The sequence below is a fragment of the Podarcis pityusensis genome, assembly GCF_964106645.2.
Source record: "Podarcis pityusensis genome assembly, chromosome: 5".
In the NCBI taxonomy this organism is placed as follows: Eukaryota; Metazoa; Chordata; class Lepidosauria; order Squamata; family Lacertidae; genus Podarcis; species Podarcis pityusensis.
The window spans coordinates 96,808,015-96,827,427 of NC_138032.1; the positions used below are offsets into that span (position 1 = coordinate 96,808,015).

Below are 19,413 nucleotides of genomic sequence, written 5' to 3' on the forward strand. Positions count from 1 at the left end.
CCTATCCAACAACCAGCTCATTCAATGTTTCCTCTGGGTAAGAGAAGCTGCTCCCCTGTCTACCTCATCTCTGCTGGGGCTTCTGGAGATGCAATATCTGGTCCTCTTCTAATTCTCTCTCTCTCTCTCTCTCTCTCTCTCTCTCTCTCTGCTTTCTCTTCTGGCTGTCCAACTAGATACTGTATGCTCCTCAGGGCAGAGAGATGTTCTTAATGCTTATGCTGATTTGTGAAGCACTGTTTTAATTGATTACACACACACACGGGGTGTTGTGTTTAATTGAATGTCTTGTAACATAATGTTTTTGAATATATATTTATTCAAACATTTTCACACCACTTTTTAAATCCTTTGTAAACTGGTTTGCAAGGGCCATCTGAAAAGCACCCTAGAAATTAGTGATAGGGCATGTGTGTCTCACTTGAATATCAAAAAGGACACTTGGGCAATGGGAGCTGAGCCCTTCCTTCTTACCTCGCTGTACTCAATGGCTCCACGGTTGTTTCTCACAGTCCAGTTCAGCTCCAAGATCAGAGATGGGCTGGAGCAGGGAAGGTCAGAAGTGGTATCCCTTTTGATATGGATGGACTACATTCCCCTCACCCCTAGGCAGCCCAGGGAATAGTTGGGGGAGACAAGACACACTGACTCCCCCTGCATGACAGAGATGCTTGGTGGGGGAGGGTTTGGCACTCTTTCCCCACCTCCTTTGACTTCCATTATTACACAGACACCCTGCTCCACCTGCCACCAGAGTTTAGACATCCTTGGGGAGACACATGAACAGAGAAGAGGGCCTCTGCTATTGCGTCTGGATTGCTTCCCATGTAGCAAGAGGAGACAAATTTGGCCAAGGAATAGATATAGAATCTGTCAGAAAGCAGCTTTCTGAACAACCCAAACCACATTTTAAATCAGCCAAGCTTCTGCTCTCTGTACTGGGTGAAGTAAAGGATTATGGTCACTGTAAACACCAGAGGTACAGTTTTGCTTTGCTGCTATAAACAATTAAATTGTGTGAAACCTAAGATTTCAAACTTCAAACAGAGAACTCATTAATAGAGCCAGAGAATAAAATTAACCAGTGGGATGTCTATGAGCTTATATGGCCTACTGTGACGCAAATGGCTTCGTTGTTATGTGAAAATGAGATGTAATGTCAAGCAGCTGACTTTTCAAAGGGCAGTCAGTCATAATGCTGTGAGAGAGGGAACTCCGGGCAGCTTAGATGCATTCAGTTTTTCATAATATCATTCGGCAAAGGGAGCACTAGGCACCTTGAAATTGTCCTCTGTCAATTTTCCCCATGCTGGTTAACTGACAAAAGTAAATGTAACAGTAATAATAATAATAATAATAATAATAATAATAATAATAAATTTATTTATTTATTTATACCCGTCCATCTAGCTGGGTTTCCCCAGCCACTCTGGGTGGCTTCCAAAAAAAAATATTAAAATACTGTAATACATCAAACATTAAAAGCGTCCCTAAACAGGGCTGCCTTCAGATGTCTTCTAAAAGTCTGGTAGTTATTTTTCTCTTTGACATCTGATGGGAGGGCGTTCCACAGGGCGGGTGCTACTTCCGAGAAGGCCCTCTGCCTGGTTCCCTGTAACTTGGCTTCTCGCAGTGAGGGAACCACCAGAAGGCCCTCGGTGCTGGACCTCAGTGTCCGGGTAGAACAATGGGGGTGGAGACGCTCCTTCAGATATACTGGACCGGGGCTGTTTAGGGCTTTAAAGGTCAGCACCAACACTTTGAATTGTGCTCGGAAATGTACTGGGAGCCAGTGTAGGTCTTTCAAGACTGGTGTTATGTGGTCTTGGTGGCTGCTCCCAGTCACCAGTCTGGCTGCCGCATTCTGATTAGTTGTAGTTTCTGGGTCACCTTCAAAGGTAGCCCCACATAGAGCGCATTGCAGTAGTATGTATGTATGTATGTGTATGTGTGTGTGTGTAGGAATACGTGCAAAACAAGAAGAGAAGGGGAAATAGCAAGGGGTTTTTTATTACTCAAATTGACAGGATCTTCACTTGCATTTGGACCTGATAATGAAATACTGAGCTGAGTAGTACTTTTTATAAAGAACTCTTCTTTATAAAGAGTTAGATGATGACCAATGTTAAATCCCATATAAGGATTTTGCCTCTTCTAAATGTACTTTATCTTATGGAAAGGTAGCTTTTATATGGAGTGCATGCTTTAATGTCTGTATGTTTTGATTTTTGTATCAAATAACATTTTGAGAGGGAATCTATCATAAGAATAATTGTAGAACAAGTTTTTTTAATTAAAGACAGAGCACTCTCTCACCCAAGTGACTCAAAGTTTTCTAAGCTTCCCAAATTTCCAGGCTGCATTCTTGAAAAAGAAAGGAAAAAAGGAATGAGCTCAGCACTCCCATAAATTATTTTAAATGCCAGCATCTGATTTCTAATCAATCACTTTAACAGAGGCCTTGACAGATGCTCATGTGTGCTTGCACGTGGAACAATTGCAAATGGGTGGAGATTTAAACTCATAAATGATACAGTTCCCACTGGAACTGGCTGCCATACACCAGGGTGGGGGACCTTTTTCAGCCAGATGGGTCAGTTGCAAGGGCCACATAGACAGACATGGAGGGCCACATTTGGCTCCTGAGTCTGAAAGCCCCTACTCTTGCCATACACCCACTAGAAGATAGTCACATGGCCTTTGGGGCCTGAGAGTCATGGGCAGGAAGCTGCCAGCAGAGGCCAGTGGCACCGTGCCACATTCCCTGCTGCCTTGGCGTTCTCCTTCTCCCTGCTGGTGCCACCCAACTGGCTGCTGCTGGAAGCTGCTTGTGTGCAAGAGAATGGAAAGGGTGGCCAATCAAATTGTGTTTTTTTTTCTGTCCCAGAGCAGCAAACAAGATGCCTACAAGCCAGACCCAATGAGCACTGTTGGGTGGAAAGGTAGGGAACAAATTTAAGAAATAAACAAATAGTATTTCCAATCTGCCCGCATCAGACCTGTAAAACAGTGTTCTGACAGGTAAGCTAAAAAACCCCAATAAGCTCCAGAGCATGCTACGCTCCTGAAAATTGCAGCAGGCAAAGGCAATGAGGTGCAATTGTAATTTAATAAATTGCTCCCAATACGTTTGAATACCTTTGTCAGGGGAAATTGTTCTACTGAAATTGAATCACTGATTCTGATGGGCCTTGAGCACAACCCAAGCATGACACAGCTCCACTATAAATGAAGTACAAGTTTGTGTTTATCTAGGTATTGAACAATTTCCCCTGATGAAGATTCTCAAAATGCGTTGGGTACTATTTGTTCAATTGACTTTGCTGGTTAGACTGGCTTTGTGCATCCCTCTTTCTTATTTTTTTAATATTCTAATTACTTACATCTCACCTTTCAGAATACAAATCTTCCAAGATGGCTTATAGTTGAACAAGGTAACAGTTAGGTGGATTTGTAGCCGGTTGACTGACCGAACCCAAAGAGTTCCTTGTCATCCTGGAAAAAAGTGACCAGTGGGGTGCCACAGGGTTCAGTCCTGGGCCTGTTGTTCTTCAACATCTTTATGAATGACTTGGATGAAGGCATTGAGGGGCTGCTCATAAAATTTGCAGATTACACTAAACTGGGAGGGATAGCTAATGCAGAAGATACAATCAGAATTCAAAATGACCTTAACAAATTGGAGAATTGGGCCCCAACTATCAAACTGATTTCAACAGGGACAAATATAAGGTTGTGCACTTAGGCAGCAGAGGTGCTGACTTGGGCCCCAGATTGTGGGTACTCAGTGGCACACACACAACTGTGGACCATGAGTCAACAGGATGATGCAGCAGCAAAAAAAGAGAAAATTCTACTGTAGGCTGCATCAACAAAAGTCTAGAGTCCTGTGGGAAAGATTATTTATTGCAGGGAGGACATTTTCATAGGCATCCCCATAGCAACCAATGAGATGCGGTCTGGCTGTGATTGGCCTAGTATTTCATATCAGAAATACTGGGCTCCTGGGCATGACCATTGCAGAACCAGCCAGGTCAGAAGCAGAGCCTGGTAAACATTGAGGATCCATGGTAGAATCATGCTAGCAGATTATGAGTGGAAGGAGCATAAGAAAGCATGTGATTCCAGGAGAGAGGGAGCAAAGAGAAAAACCACCTTAGAGCATGCCTCAGCAGGGCTTTCCCCCTCCCTCAGGGTCATCTACCTTCAACTGTTCTGTGGGAAGTATAGCAGGAGAGAGGCAAAGGACTCAGCTCTATTACTCAAAAAACAGCATTTTGAAAGCGTTATAAACATACAACACCTAGATGGTGCTGGAGAGCAAAGAAAAATTCTTTGTGATTTTCCATAGCTTTTTAATATTTTGTTATAACTATTTATTTTCTGACTTATTTATAGCGTGTTTTTCCCCCTGTGTGTAGATCCACCCAGAGACTGCCTGAACGCTTGGCCCAGCTTGACTCCACTGTTTCAGAAAACTCTGGGGAAAAATTGGTTCACTTAATGTTAAATGGAAAATTTTGTTGTTAGTTTATGTTGGCGGATGAAGAGAAGCTAAGCGAGGGGAACTGAAAGTGGAGGGAAAGCCCATTGCTTCATTCAACAACATTAAAATAGATTGGCTTGGATTCACATTTGTGCTCAAAACTCTATAACCTATAAGCATGTAGAAAGGAGGGGAGGGCCTGGCTGGAATTCTCCAGCAGTTTGGGATGACCAGAAAATGGAAACCTTAGATTGTTTCTCAGAATATTTTTATGAGAATATTTTTATGAGATAGCGGGGGTGGGGGTGGCCCTGCGTGCAGGCAGGCAAGGGATGACCCCAGTTTGGTAGGGCCTGGCGCTCCTCTCCACAGGTGTTGGGGTGATTCGCCTGCCAAAGGCTGTGTCAGCCAGCCAGGCTCCCCGCAGCGCAGGTGGGCAGGCAGCACTGGTGGCAAGGGCTGAGCTGGTGCAGCGGGCTCCATTCACCCTCCGTTCGCCTGCGCACACCCCCAGCCACAGACAAATGGCACTATGCTGCTGAGCCTTAAAAAACAGGCCCAGCAGAGAGCACTCTCTGTTGCAGCCCCAGACAGGTGAGTCTGGCATCTACATTATGCAGTTTCTGTCATATGCTTTTTGGCACCTGAGACGTGCGTTTTGGGGGCCCACCTGATTCTTGTGTCTGTAGTTTGTTTTCAGTTGTTTTATTATTGTATTTTAAATTGTAAAGGCAAAGGTAAAGGATCCCTGACAGATAAGTCCAGTCGCGAACGACTCTAGGGTTGCGGCGCTCATCTCGCTTTACTGGCCGAGGGAGCCAGCGTTTGTCCGCAGGCAGTTTTTCCGGGCCATGTGGCCAGCATGACTAAGCTGCTTCTGGTGAAACCAGAGCAGCGCACGGAAACGCCGTTTACCTTCCTGCCAGAGTATTTATCTACTCGCACTTTGACGTGCTTTCGAACTGCTAGGTTGGCAGGAGCTGGGACCGAGCAACGGGAGCTCACCCCGTCGCAGGGATTCGAACCGCCGATCTTCTGATCGGCAAGCCCAAGGCTCAGTGCTTTAGACCACAGCGCCACCCACATCCCATTTTAAATTGTACCCCAAGGGTGTAGTCAAGGGTGGGTAATAAATTGGAAAAATAAATTAGTAATATTTCCAGGCTTCTCTCCTCTCCTTCAAATGTCACAACTGAGCAATAGATCACTTGCTCCTCTCAGTTTCTATACAGTCATGAAGTGAATATTGCAGACGGGTAAAAACTTGCATCATGACAGTTTTGTTTGTAATCCTCATGAACACCTCTGTTTCCCACACAACCAGGTCTTCTCCAGATTGGAGAACAATTGAAAGCAGAAATTTAACACGATAAATAATATTTTTAGACAAATCACTGAGGTCTCAGTCCATCATACTTAAGAACCATAGTTGATTGTCTAAAATGCTGCTGTGCTTCTTCTGAAAACTGGAGAAATACGCATCTCCACTAGAGAGATTCACTGTCTCTGCCACAACTGGCAGAGAAGTATGGTGACAGTAAGCATTTTATGAGTCATTCATGCCTCTAGACTAGATCATTTCACATCTGACGCCACCCTCTGTGCAGTAGCGTTCTGTCGCCTCAATTGCATTAAGTATTGCAATATAAAGAAACAATTTATGGAAGAACTACAATGGCATTCTTATTTTTTCACACTATATTAGGAACTGAAAAGGATGCGTGCCTGCAATACATAAAAATAAGGATGAACATAATCTGAAAGAGTGTCAAGAAATGCATACTTTATTTGGATTTCATTCTTAGCTCAGCTACTGTAGGTTGGCTCCCGAATAGTAATTATTTGGAAAAGATTACATGTATTTAAAATAACTAATTTGCATACAAACAAGGTCATCTATCAAACCAATAAGCACGGACTACAAAATACCGGCAAAGTTATGAAATAGAACCTCCAGGGAAATTTCAGCTCTTATCTTAATCTCCAATGGAGGAAACTATGAAACAAATAAGAATTGCAACTTGCATAAATGAGATCACCCATATTCTGTGTTCAGAGTCTTTGATAAATATTTTTGTCCTGAATACTTTTTTGAAAAAAAGTCAAAGTGATGAAATTAATCTTTAGGGACATAATTACCATGACTCTTTCCTGCCAACTTCATGTTGCTCTGTTGTGAAATAGTTTTCATATGAAAAGCTATTTATTTTCACAAAGCAGTCAACATATTCATTTACATTTGCAGTGCTGGGCCACAATACAGTGGTGCCTCGCAAGATGAAATTAATCCATTCCGCGAGTCTCTTCGTCTTGCGGTTTTTCCGTCTTGCGAAGCACGGCTATTAGCGGCTTAGCAGCTATTAGCGGCTTAGCGGCTATTAATGGCTTAGCGGCTTAGCGGCTATTAGCGGCTTAGCGGCTATTAGCGGCTTAGCGGCTTTAAGAAAAAGGAAACAAACTCGCAAGAACTCGCAAGACGTTTCGTCTTGCGAAGCAAGCCCATAGGGAAATTCGTCTTGCGAAGCGACTCAAAAAACGCAAAACCCTTTCATCTAGCGAGTTTTTCGTCTTGCGAGGCACCACTGTAGTTTTTCTCTGAGAGGTTATTAGTTTTTGGAAATCTTCATTGTTCACAAAATATTCTGCATTTGTACAATTGCATAGACAAGGAAAATTACAAGCAGGTCTAAGCCAGTATTGGAACTGAAAATTCGATCAAGTGATTCTAGAGAGAGGCCCAAACAATTTGTGAGGAATAGTTTAGTCAGAAAGACAAGGCAGAAATAGATGTTATGCTTAACATGGAGCTCTCTTGTCTTTTCTTTCTCAAATTCTTATCCCTTTCCCCAAAACTGTTGTGCTGTGACTGTGTCAGACCATACATTTCTCTGTCCTGATTCCATTTCATTGGTAGCTTCTGGTGATGCAGAAAGATGCAGAAAGTGAGACTGAGTTTTACAGGCAGAGGACAAAGCAGTCGTTTGCAGCAGCTGCTGCAAGTCAAGCAAACTGTCCAGTTCTACCCTAATTGGTCCGCCCACGAGCAGAAATCTCTTTTCCCAACCCACAGCAGAAGTTTCCAGCAAAAAATCCATCTGCTTATTCAAATTTCATCCAATCCAGTTTGCAGCAACATTCCTTCAGTGCTGTCAACCGCTCACTTCAATTAACAGTTCCAGATGCTGTCACATATGCATGTTTAAAAACCTGGTTCTGTGAGAACGGGGCTCGATTTTCATAATTAAATGTATTAGAAATAAGCCTTCAAAAAGCTTCCAGCTGGAAAGAAACATAGTTAATGGTCCAATCATATCGCCTTTTGGTGCATGGTAAAGAGAGGAAGGGTTGTGCCGAATATTTTTTTCTGTTTTAATCAGCATTTTATACCTTCTTTAAAGACTGTCTACCTGCTACACCACTGATGCAGCTCTTTAAAATAATAAAAATGCTGATAATCAAAAGACTATCTTTTGAAATTCACACGTCCCCAAAATGTATGGATAGGGGGAATTGCTTTGGGATATGCATCTATTAGGAGAACTCTTCGTGAGAATGCATGCAGTTTTTCACGCCAACTCTTTTTCCCCTTTCTTTTTCTTTGTGATTGGAAAAATGAGAAACCAAGAAAACTGTCAGATTCATCCAACCCTAGTACAAACTTAATCCCCCAAAACATTTAAAGAATGTCTGCATATGGCTTAAGTGATGTGTAAATTTACTAGGCAAACTTCCTCTGGATTAATGTTGATGCTTTGCTAGACCTTTAAAGCAGCCTGGAGCATAAGCAGTTGCCATACATTATATTGGACCATTGGTCCATCTCATTCAGTCTTGTCGACAGCAGCTTTTCTCAGCCTCGGATTCCCAGATATTGTTGGACTACAACTGCTATCATTCCTAGCTAGCAGGACCAGTGGTCAGGGATGATAGGAGTTGTAGTCCAACAATATCTGGGGATCCGTGGCTGAGAAAGGCTGGTCCACACTGATGAGAAGTGGCTCTCTAGGATTTCAGACTGGAGTCTCTTCCAGCCCTGCCCAGAGATGCTGGACCCTTTGCAAGCACAGCAGGTGCTCTCTCCCTGAGCTGCAGTTTCCCCCCTTCAAATTCTATCCTCACTGTCAGAGGCTGCATGCCAGCTGCTGGTTGGCCACTGTGAGAACAGGATACCACCCCCTACATCATGTTTTTTCTCGTGAGAGCAGGGCAGCCATTTTGGGCGCCATGCTCTCTCGTGATCTTGCCCCGAAAAAGCACTTTTCCTGGGACTGTGATCTATTGTGGGTCACGTGACTCACATGGGAATGCAGCCACAGAAGGTGAGGTCCTGGTTTAGGGCCACATCGTGTTGGAGGGTATGGGATGCTGGAGTAGATGGACCATTGGCCTGATTCAGAAGACTCTTCTTATGTTCCTGAACGTTAGGATCCGAAAATCAAGTTCTTCCTGTGAAGGGAAGCAGGAACTTGAAATGTCTAATTATAGTTCTATGAACTTCACACCAGACCATGCGATTCTGTGGAAAGGCTATAGTTAAGCAAAACAAAAAACAAAAACAAAAATGAAATGAAACCCAGAGAACTGCGGGAATCACTGCAGCCAAAAAGAACAACAACATTATGCCTCATGAGCAGATGTCGTTTCTGTTTTGCACCTCCTAATTTCCTCCTTATTTCTTTTGGATTTCACCACCTGCATTTTAAAACACATAGGGAATGAAAAGAGCAACAGACCAAAGAAATGAATATATTTTCCAGTTGGCTGCCTATAGCAGGATATGACTGACGCATAGAATTTTAGTGTCACCCACAGGTTTTTAATGGGTATTTCTGGAAGATGGCAGGGAAGGCAACAAGTCAACTATTGATCAGCACCAGTGTTATGAATGGCACATGCCTAAACAGTGACAGGTGTGAAATGAATGACCTGGTTGCATTAACACAATTCTTTGTAGGGCTGAAATGTTTCAAAGATTAATCTATTTACAGTAATTATTGAAAATATTTCGATTACAAAGGTAATTACAAAAGTTTTGATTATAAATTGAACAGTAGGATTTTTTAAAAAAAGCAATTGTCTTTTTTTTCTCTTTAAGGTACGTATGACAAGGGGGGCAGTCCACGGTTATGGTTAGACTGTTTGGGCTAGGGCTCTGCTCAAATCCCCACTGAACCATGGCACTCACCCTGTGAGTTTGGGCCAGTCACCCTCTCACAACTTGGCCTGCCTCACCAAATTGTTCTGAGGACAAAGTAGTGAGGTGGATAACCGTAATATATTGCCTTCAGCCCCTTGGAGGCCAGTCAGTAAGATAAATAAATAACTAAATTTCTGAACAGACATTCCTCATAGAGGCAGGGATTTCTCTTCCCAGGTGGTACCTGATCTTTAATTTGTGCTGATGAGCAAGGAAGCTTCGCTCCTGCAGCGTTCATGCAGTGTTCAGGGCAACCCCTAGGGAGAATGTTTCTCTCTTTGGAAGAATTCGTTTAGCCATATGGAACTTTGTGTGGATGCAATCAATTAAACCAAATATCGTTTTCAGCTAAGATCATCTCAGTTCTGGTCCTTTGGTTCATGCATTTGAGCCTGTGGTCATAAATTTCAAAGTGATTTTTATCTCAGTGACTGTACTTTTTGGGGGGGGGTGAAAAAGTCACCTCTCCCTGCCAGGACAAAGTGCAGTAACTTTCTCCTGGTATCCGTTATGTGTGTGGGTCCAATAACAAGGCAAAGGAACTAAGCTATGGGGGACATACTCCTCTTCTTTGCAAGAACAGTTGTTGTTTTTTCAAAAGGGGTGTTCTCAGGATATGGAGGCTGTGTGTGCTGTGCTCTGTTGGTGCTGTGGTGGTAGAAATGCTCTGCAGGCGGGGGCCCCCCACAAAAAATGGGGGGTTGAGGAGGGTCATTTGTGCGGGAGTAAGAAATGCCCCTATTTTCATCTGAGAAATGTTGGAAGGTATGCTTTTACTTCCTCCACAAAAAGCCCTTGGCTCAATTTATCTGCCCTTTGGAAGGCGCGATCCACTCCACAGCGGCTCCTGCGTCAGTAAATTTCATTCTACTTTGATCAAATGTGGGGAAGCGGCAGCTGTTTTTAGGTTTCCCATTATAGTGAATTAGTACCAACTTACTTTCCTTTTATACAGAGCAGCCCAGAACCTGAAATGGAGATTGGAGTGAAGAGAGCGCACAGCAACTCAGAAACGGACAGGAATTTTGTAAAATGCAAGGGTAATCTTCAGGCCCATGCATACCCCTAGCAACTACTGTGTTATGAAAGACTTGTGGGATTTGGCAAAATGGTGGCAATGTACAACTCAAATGATCCTAAAGAACAATCTAGAACTTCATCATCTCATGTTTCCACAGTGATTGATCCAAACATGCTCCTCTGATTTTGTGTCTAGAGGAGTTGTTATATAAAGAGGGGTTGTTAAATGCTTCTGGCCAGAGGTCTAATTAAGCCCAGTACAGGTCACAGTTTGGCCTGCCAGGCCATTTCCTACAAATGCCAACTGCTCCCCCCCCCCACCTGATGTGATATATGACATTAGTTGTGGGGCACATGATACATATTAAAGAGGATCAATCACTGAAAGCACATCTTCAAAGGAGCTTGCTGTAACTGCCCATCAACTGCTAAGTGGGTACAGCAACCTTCTTTTAATTTCCATAGGTGTCCATCACCTGGCATCATTATGCCACCTGGTGACTGACAGATGAGTAGTCCTGCCCACCTGCTGAAGTTGGCCCACGGGGGCTGAGTGGTTTTGGAATCTAGCCCACCAGCCAGATCCAGTTCTCTAACAACTCTACCATAATGATATACAAGAATCAGTGTGTGTGTGTGTGTGTGTGTGTGTGTGTGTTTCTGTGGTGGTGTGATTGGGCTTGGTATGGCTGCTTTAAAATATGTTACATGAAGTTGCACTATCCGAAGGACTTTCAGTCTGTTTCTGTTCTGTTAAACTCAGTTTAAAGAATGAAAACCAGAATTTAGGATCTTCAGGTGGTGGCTGTGACCAGGAATGCTTTTGTATAGCTTAGGGTGCTGTTTTTTGATTATTTGATTATTTCTAAAAAATTTAAGTGTTAGATGGCTTGGGCATTTTTTGAAAATAGAAACATGGTTGAGTAGCAGCTACAGAGTCACAGTTTACAATTCACACTGTTTCTGAAACACAAGTCCAAAATGTAGGCAGATTGCTATTAAGTACATCCTTTGCCCAAATGAGCAGCATCAGTTCATCAGATTAGCTGTTCTAGTGAGCTTCATTATGAACCCCAAAATTTGGGATCCCCTCCAAACTGGTGCCAAGGTTTTGCAGCTGTTTTGCAGAGAAAGCCCTTTTTCAGTGCCCCACAAACTGAGCAATTGACATGGGTATCACCCAAAACCCCAAAGTCATCCATTTCACAACTTTGCACTTTGGCCAGATTGATGTATTCCTTGATGTGTTTTCTGCAAAACTATTGTGAAACTTTTGTTGCAAAACACTGCAAAACTTTTGCCAAATTTGGGTGCCGGTTTGGAGTAAATCGGACAATGTTGAATTTGGACGTGTTAAATACAAATCTCAGTTTAATACATCAATTACTCAGTTTGTGGGGTACTGCAGAATGTGGGGTTTTCTCTGCAAAATGCTGCAAAACTTTGGCACCAGTTTGAAGGGGATCCCAAATTTTGGAGTTTGTAGTTAATGAGGATGTTCTAGTAAATGCATTATTTTATGTCTGTTTACCAAATAGCTATGAGTATGAAACAATTTACAGATAGACCCCATATATGCAAATACGAAACAAAAATGTGAACTAAAGAATATATTCACTGCATAATGAAAATGCAAAGGGTAGCAAGGCCCAAGGCATAGCATAAGAGAGGAAATGGAAGAATAATATGCACTTTAACTGCCAAAACATCTGAATTGGATGGTAATTGCTTAAAACCTTGTATTTAATTAGCACCCTGGGTGTTTCTGAGCCAGCTGTATCCATATGTTTGCAAGTTAGTAGCTGAATTACAGTTCTAATTACCATATTCTATACATAAACTGATATTAGGGCCCTGACAGATGACAAACAAGTATAGGGTTGCTTCTCTGTCTCCAAAGCCCTTGGCTTTTCCTCTGAGCTTCACAACCAGACGATTCTGAACAAGGCACGTTTTTGCTTCCGTTAACAGCTGTGCAAAGTTTCCTTGACATCCCAACAACACCAAAGTACATAGTTCACTTTGGCCCGTTGTCAGGTCCTCCCTTCAGCAACTCAGGAAGGCCGTTATAGGAAGATACCTTACAAGGAGAGGAAATGCACTGGTGGCTCTGGGCAGCAGGAAACAATGGAGCGTGCCCTTCTTCACTGCCAGTATTATATAGACATTCGAATTTATCCAGCCCATCTTATATATATATATTTTTAAATGATATTTATTGGAAAAAAAATTTTAAAAGTTACAAAAGAAAACAAAGTAGAAAAAGAGAAAAAGAAAGAACAAAGAAAAAAACAAACCACATCCAACAATACAAATTCAAAAAAAAAAAAAATACACCACAAACATTTAAAAACATTTAAAAACAAATCCATTATTCTCAAATCCTCAACTGTCATTACCTTCTTTCTTTGACCTCCTCCCTTTTTTTGTATCCTAGTTGTTAATTGTCGCAGCAAATCCTTTCCATATTTCATAATATTCTGTCATTACATTACCTTAAACTATTTTAATCTTATCTTACTATAAAAAACCTTGAAACTTAAAACTTAAATCTTATTTTTACCAACTTCTCATAACCATAATATTCTTACATAATTCTTTAAACATTTTTACTAAAGCCAAGTAATTTCATTCCAACATTTTTCTAACATTCATCAATTTTATAAAACAATCCTAGTAGTAAAAAAAGAAATAAAAACAATCCAATCTTCATCCAGCGTCCCTTCCTCCTGGTCCCGGGTTTTGTCAGTCCTTATTATCCCATCGATCTAGCGCATTAACCTGGTAACCTTATATCCCAGGCCCTTAAGTCTCTTCCATGTCCCTTCCGCAGCTCTTCTTCATATTTGTAACTGTATTTTCCCTTGTCTCCTGCTCGTTTCACTCGTGGGAACTCCAGCTTAACAATATTTTTGACCCTTCTCGACAGATCAGCTCCTTTTCCATAATCGACACTAAATTCCATGTGGTATTTAAAAACATGTTTCAAAATCCCTCCAAAATTAGGAGCCCCCACAATCCCAAACATCTCACGGCCCATTGCCAGACTTGAAAAGTCCAAACATCCCTGCATAGGGGGGTCTATCCAGCCCCCCATTTCCAAACCAAACTTTTTCTTTCCAAATCTGGCTTTTTCCAAGTTCATTTGTCAAATCTGAAAGCTCATATTCCTGTTGGGCCTGTTCTGTCAGGGCACACTCCTGATTTAATTCCTGGGTGGGCTCCACATATTTTCCCACTGCCTGTTCAAAATTTCCCACTGCCTGTTCAAAATTTCTAATCGAATCAGCCATCAAATTCGTCTTCTCATGTAGCTGTTCCAGTAGGGCATTTGTTTTATAGAAAGCACACAACAGAGCTTCTGAATACATTGTCCTGCAAGGTCAGATGTCTATTCCCACGATTGTAATCTGTAACAGCTGCCAGCTCCCCGGAGTTGGTTACAGTTTCACAGTCTCCCTCTAGGGGGAAAACTTCTATTTGTTATTTCTTTTAAAGACAAGTCTAGCAACAAAGTTTCCTTTTTCAGATATTTTGTCAATATTTGTTCCTTTAAGAAGTGAAGGGGAACAATGGAGTCAATGTTTCTCTTCTTATAGCTATCTGTCAAAAACGTTGTCTCTGGTCAATGAGCTTCAAAAAACGTCAGTCCTAACACCCTGCTCCAGGATCAGGACGGTGGAAAGTTACTTTACTGTACCCTCACTTCTGCAGGTTTAAACAGTCCGAAAAAATCCCCCCTCTTCTCCTGCTTCCGAAGGGGGTTCAACAATTTTAAATGATGAAAGTTAATCTTTTACAGGCGATTTTCTGAGCTCTAGTTTGCCATGTCTTTGCTTTAATCTATCTACAAAGAAACGGAAGGCTGACTTCCTGTTTAGACCTTCCCGTTTCAGCGCCAAATTAAGGTAAACTTTTAAGTCCAATTTTCCTTTCTGCTCACAAGTCCTTATTTAGAGTCCAATTGTCCGAATTTAGGTACTCACAGGTGATTATTTTAGAAGCCAGATTGTCCCAGGAAAAAGGCAGCGCTCTCCGGCAACGGCTGTGCGGCTTCGCTCCACGGAAGAAGCAGTTGACTCTCAGCACCGCGCCACTTCCCCCTCTTCGCTCCGGAGCCCATTAATGGGTTCTTTTGCGGGTTGGGGGGGCGCTAAGGGTGCCCGCCGAGTCCCATGGTCACAGGCTTCATCCGCCTGTGATTTTTGAATGGGTCCCCGCTTCGCCGTAGCGGAAAAGACCCGATTCCCGTGGAGCTGGTCTCTTCTTTGCAGAAGCTTACAAAAAGCTTGGCCTATCACTTAACAAGCAAAAAACCAAAGCGCTGCACCAACAAGTACAAAATAACCCCTGTGCAGCACCACAAATCCAACTCAATGGTGCAACGTTGGAAAATGTCAATCACTTCTCCTACCTAGGCAGAAATCCAGCATCGCCTGAGCTCTGCGAGTGCGGCTTTCTCCCGATTGAAGTGCAGAGTGTTTGAGGAGTGGGAGATTTGCAGGGAAACCAAACTGCTTGTTTACCAACCTTACTATATGCTTGTGAAACATGGACCACTTATAAACGCCATCTCCAACTCCTCGGAAGTTTCCATCAACGGTGTCTCCGAAAAATTTTACACATCACTTGGGAAGACAGGAAAACTAATATCAGTGTACTGGAAGAAGCAAAGATCACCAGTGTTGAAGCAATGATTCTTCAAAATCAACTTTGTTGGACTGGTCATGTTGTGTGGATGCCTGATGCTCGTCTTCCAAAGCAACTACTCTATTCCGAACTTAAAAATGGAAAGCATAATGCTGGTGGTCAAACAAAAGAGGTTTAAAGACTGTCTCAAGGCAAATCTAAAAAAAATGTAGTATAAACACTGACAACTGGGAAACACTGGCCTGAGAGCGCTCCAGTTGGATAACAGCCTTTACCAAAGGTGTCATGGGCTTTGAAGACACTTGAACTCAGGATACAAGGGAGAAACGTGCTAGGAGGAAGGCACACTTGGAAAATCCACACCATGATCAACTCTCACCAAGAAACCAATGTTCCCACTGTGGAAGGACATGTGAATCCAGAATTGGCCTCCACAATCACTTACGGAGTCATTGTTAAAACCGTGTTTATGGAAGACAATCTTACTCGGCTATGAGTGATTGCCGAAGAAGAAGAAGAAGAAGAAGAAGATAGATAGATAGATAGATAGAAATTTCTATCAAATTTGATAGAAATTTGATAAAATCAATTTTGATAACATCACTGACTCTTGCTGTGGTCATAATGAATCATAAAATCATAGAATTCAAGAGTTGGGAGGGACCCTGAGGATCATCTAGTCCAACCCCCTGAAATGCAGGAATAGGCAGGTCTCCCATATGGAGCTCGAACCTGCAGCCTCGGTATTATCAGCAGCATGCTCTATCCAACTGAGCTGTGAGTCACAGAACAGGTTGCATCTTTCACACCAATGAGTTGAAGGTGACAGAGGAGTTCGCGGTGATGGATTTGCAACCCCCGGCTTGGAAATAAACTGAACTACTTCCCCCAATTTGGTAAGCAGCTCAGGGTTTTTCTGAGCCTGCCTAAAGTTGCCATCTTTACATTTGCCCATCCATTTCAGCTGCTCTCATTTGTCCTCAATGCCATGTTCTTTCAGCAGGGAAAGTGCAGCAGCGGGAGCACTAAATGGGTTGCATCTCTGTGCCTGCAGTGTCCCAGCTGCCCCACTTCCTTCCTGATGGTCATCGCAGAGTCAGTGCTGGTGGCAGGGGCAGGGTCATCAAAGCTGATGACACATGCACAGAAATGTTTCAGGGAAAAGAAAATTAAACTTTGTGTTAAACAGTACTTATGCCAAAAGATTCTGCAGACTTTACCCCCAAAATAGAAAACTCTCCTTTGTTTTGAATGCATGCTTCAAGCAAGACTTGCTCTCTGGAGCCATAACTAAAACAATCTCTGTCAATCCTAGTCCCTTTTTCAGGAAGGTAGAAGGGCGAGAAGGTTATATGTCTGGGAACAGAAGTGCAAACAGAAGGAATCTTTCTCTTATCCTGTGAAGTAAACGTCACATTCTTGACAAAATAAATGATAAATCATTAGCGAATCAGCTTCCATGCATTATGAAACACCAGCAAGGTTGGTCTTTAAAAAGTCAGTCCTTGACATATGACTTGGGCATCATTAGCCTTGTTTTCAAGGGGTGAGGAGAGACAGGCCTGTGGTTATAATGTCAGTCCTAGGGCTCAAGATAGACTGTAATTCATTTTGCCTTATACCAGCAGTTTATACCAGTATAAACACTGTGAAAGTTGCAAGTAGACAGTCAGCTCTGGGGGCTGGGGAGGAAGCAGCACGAGAGTGGACTGGAGGTTGTGGCATCCCAAAATAATGGGATTAGACTTCTGAAGGAAATGTAGTGAAAACATTTACAGGAGGTCTAAGTCTGCAAAGGTGGGGAGACAGATAGACTGGGAATTCGGCTGAGAAGTGCAGTATTTGGTGGTGTTGATGGCCTATCTACAAAGCCAGATAAAGCCAAAATCTTACTGGTGTCCAGGCACAGACAAACCTGAAAGTAAATATAACAAGGACTGTTGCTCAGTAAAGCAAACCAATCACGCAGCATGATATGGTGGCAAACACATTTTTGATAAAAGTGTCCCTTACAAAGACGTTCAGAACTCCTACTAAAGTTGGGACAAGCCATCTGTGGCCCTTGCCCTCTTCCTGCTGCAATTCCTCACCTCCTTCCTAAGTTTCCATGTGGGACACTTAGTGCTCTCTGCTCCAGGGGTCAGCAAATTTTTCAGCAGGGGGCCGGTTCACTGTCCCTCAGACCTTATGGTGGGCCAGACTATATTTTGAAAGAAGAAGGAGGAGGAGGAAGAGGAAGAGGAAGAGGAAGAGGAAGAGGAAGAGGAGGAATTCCTATGCCCCACAAATAACCAGAGATGCGTTTTAAATAAAAGGACACATTCGACTCATGCAAAAACATGCTGATTCCCGGACCATCCGTGGGCTGGATTTAGAAGGCGATTGGGCCGGATCCGGCCACCAGGCCTTAGTTTGCCTACCCATGCTCTGCTCATCATAGCATTTAAGAAAGAGGAGCAGGCGTGCAGAATTCCTTCATTTGTATCTCACCATCAGACTGTCAACAAAGGGGATTGCAGATCCATATAAAGCAACAGAGGTTAACATCCATAGAAATCAGATCCTAGAAAAACCTTATGAAGCATAGACCAAGGGCGGGGAATGGGACCACCCCCACCCCCGCCAGTCTCCTGACATCAGGTGATTCGACACCTACTGTCACCTCCTTTGAGGATGCACTTTCCATGCTAGCCAGGTGAACACACTGGGAACACATCTTCAAAGAGGCTTAGCAGCTCATCGGTAGCTACAGGGAGCCCCTTTGAAGTCTCTGCAGAGGGGGAAAGGCCCCTAACACCGGAGCATTTTGCAGAAAGCAGTTTGTATTAAAAGTGCTTCTTCCAGGGCTTTGAATACAAACTGCTTCCTTTAGAAAGAAAAAAGAAATACTGGAAACTCAACCCAGTTGAGAGATCCATTGTAAGCTAAGCAGAGTCCTCTGCCAGGTTTTAGGAAACAGAGGGACAATCTGAAAGGGTAGCCAAGGCACCTTCTAAGTTACTCTGGCCCTGGACATCTTGCTGAGGATGATTGGCGCTTGCAGGAGGGAAAGGGAGTCTCTTTCCCCCATGCCAAGGGTTGCGTTCTCTCAGGAGAAGTGGCCAGGAGCTGCAGACTAGTGGGCAGGAAGGCAGCTTCAAAAGACCCAGCATCTCTGAAATCAAGATGGGAGGGTGTCACCCATTACTGGTTTTTGTGTGGTTGTTGTGACTGCTGTCTGGACCGATACTTTTTTATTCACTCTAAAATCCCCCATTCACTGCTTGAATTTTGCTACTGTTATCTATAGAATAGGCCAGTTAAAAGGCCTCATCCTGTGTCAGGGCCTGCCATAACATGAGGCAACCTGAAGTGGCTGCATCAAGTGGCGGAGAACAACAGCAGGATGCTGTGAGGACAGAGCCTGCCTTCCCTCAGGTGCAGTGGAAGACAGTGTCCCCTCTTCAGTCTGGAAATGAGAGGGGGTGTCATCTTGACCTCTGCCTCAGGCAGCAAAACACCTTGTGCCAGACCTGCATCCAGGCTGCAGCCCTGCAAAAGCTGAAGAGAGGGAGAAATACCGTATTTTTCGCTCTATAACACGCACCCGACCATAACACGCACGTAGTTTTTAGAGGAGGAAAATCTGTAGGCGTGCCACCCATAGGCATTCCCTCCATAACACGCACAGACATTTCCCCTTACTTTTTAGGAGGAAAAAAGTGAGTGTTATGGTGCAAAAAATACGGTACTTTCCCTTTGAAAAGAAACCTAGTTTGAACGGGATGTTAGAACCATGGCTTCTTTTGTCAAAACCTGTCATTTCATTTCTCCTTTTCTCACATTATGGAAAGTGGGGCTTATTTTCCTATCTCCAAGTGGAAACAAAGATTCTACTTACTGTATTTAGTTTTGTGGCTTCGTGCTTCACCCTTCAAGCTAAATGCAAAAGGGCTGCCTATAATGAGCTCCTCACTTGCCGTTACCTGAAGACCATAATTGCTACTTCCTTAGAACAGGAATGAAAGCTTTTCATTGACCATGGCTCGGTTGCTGTGGCAACGGGCTTTGCTGTTTACCA

General features: G+C 43.1%; 1 long non-coding RNA gene across 1 annotated transcript; it reads right to left on the reverse strand.

The window, feature by feature from the left end:
• Nucleotides 1-7,067: 7,067 nt before the first annotated feature.
• On the reverse strand, nucleotides 7,068-19,308 carry LOC308477312. Its single transcript, XR_013986475.1, has 3 exons — nucleotides 19,234-19,308; nucleotides 8,785-8,932; nucleotides 7,068-7,403 (listed from the first exon to the last, which is right to left on the reverse strand). It is a non-coding gene; the product is annotated as an uncharacterized lncRNA (long non-coding RNA).
• Between the last annotated feature and the right edge of the window lie 105 nt (nucleotides 19,309-19,413).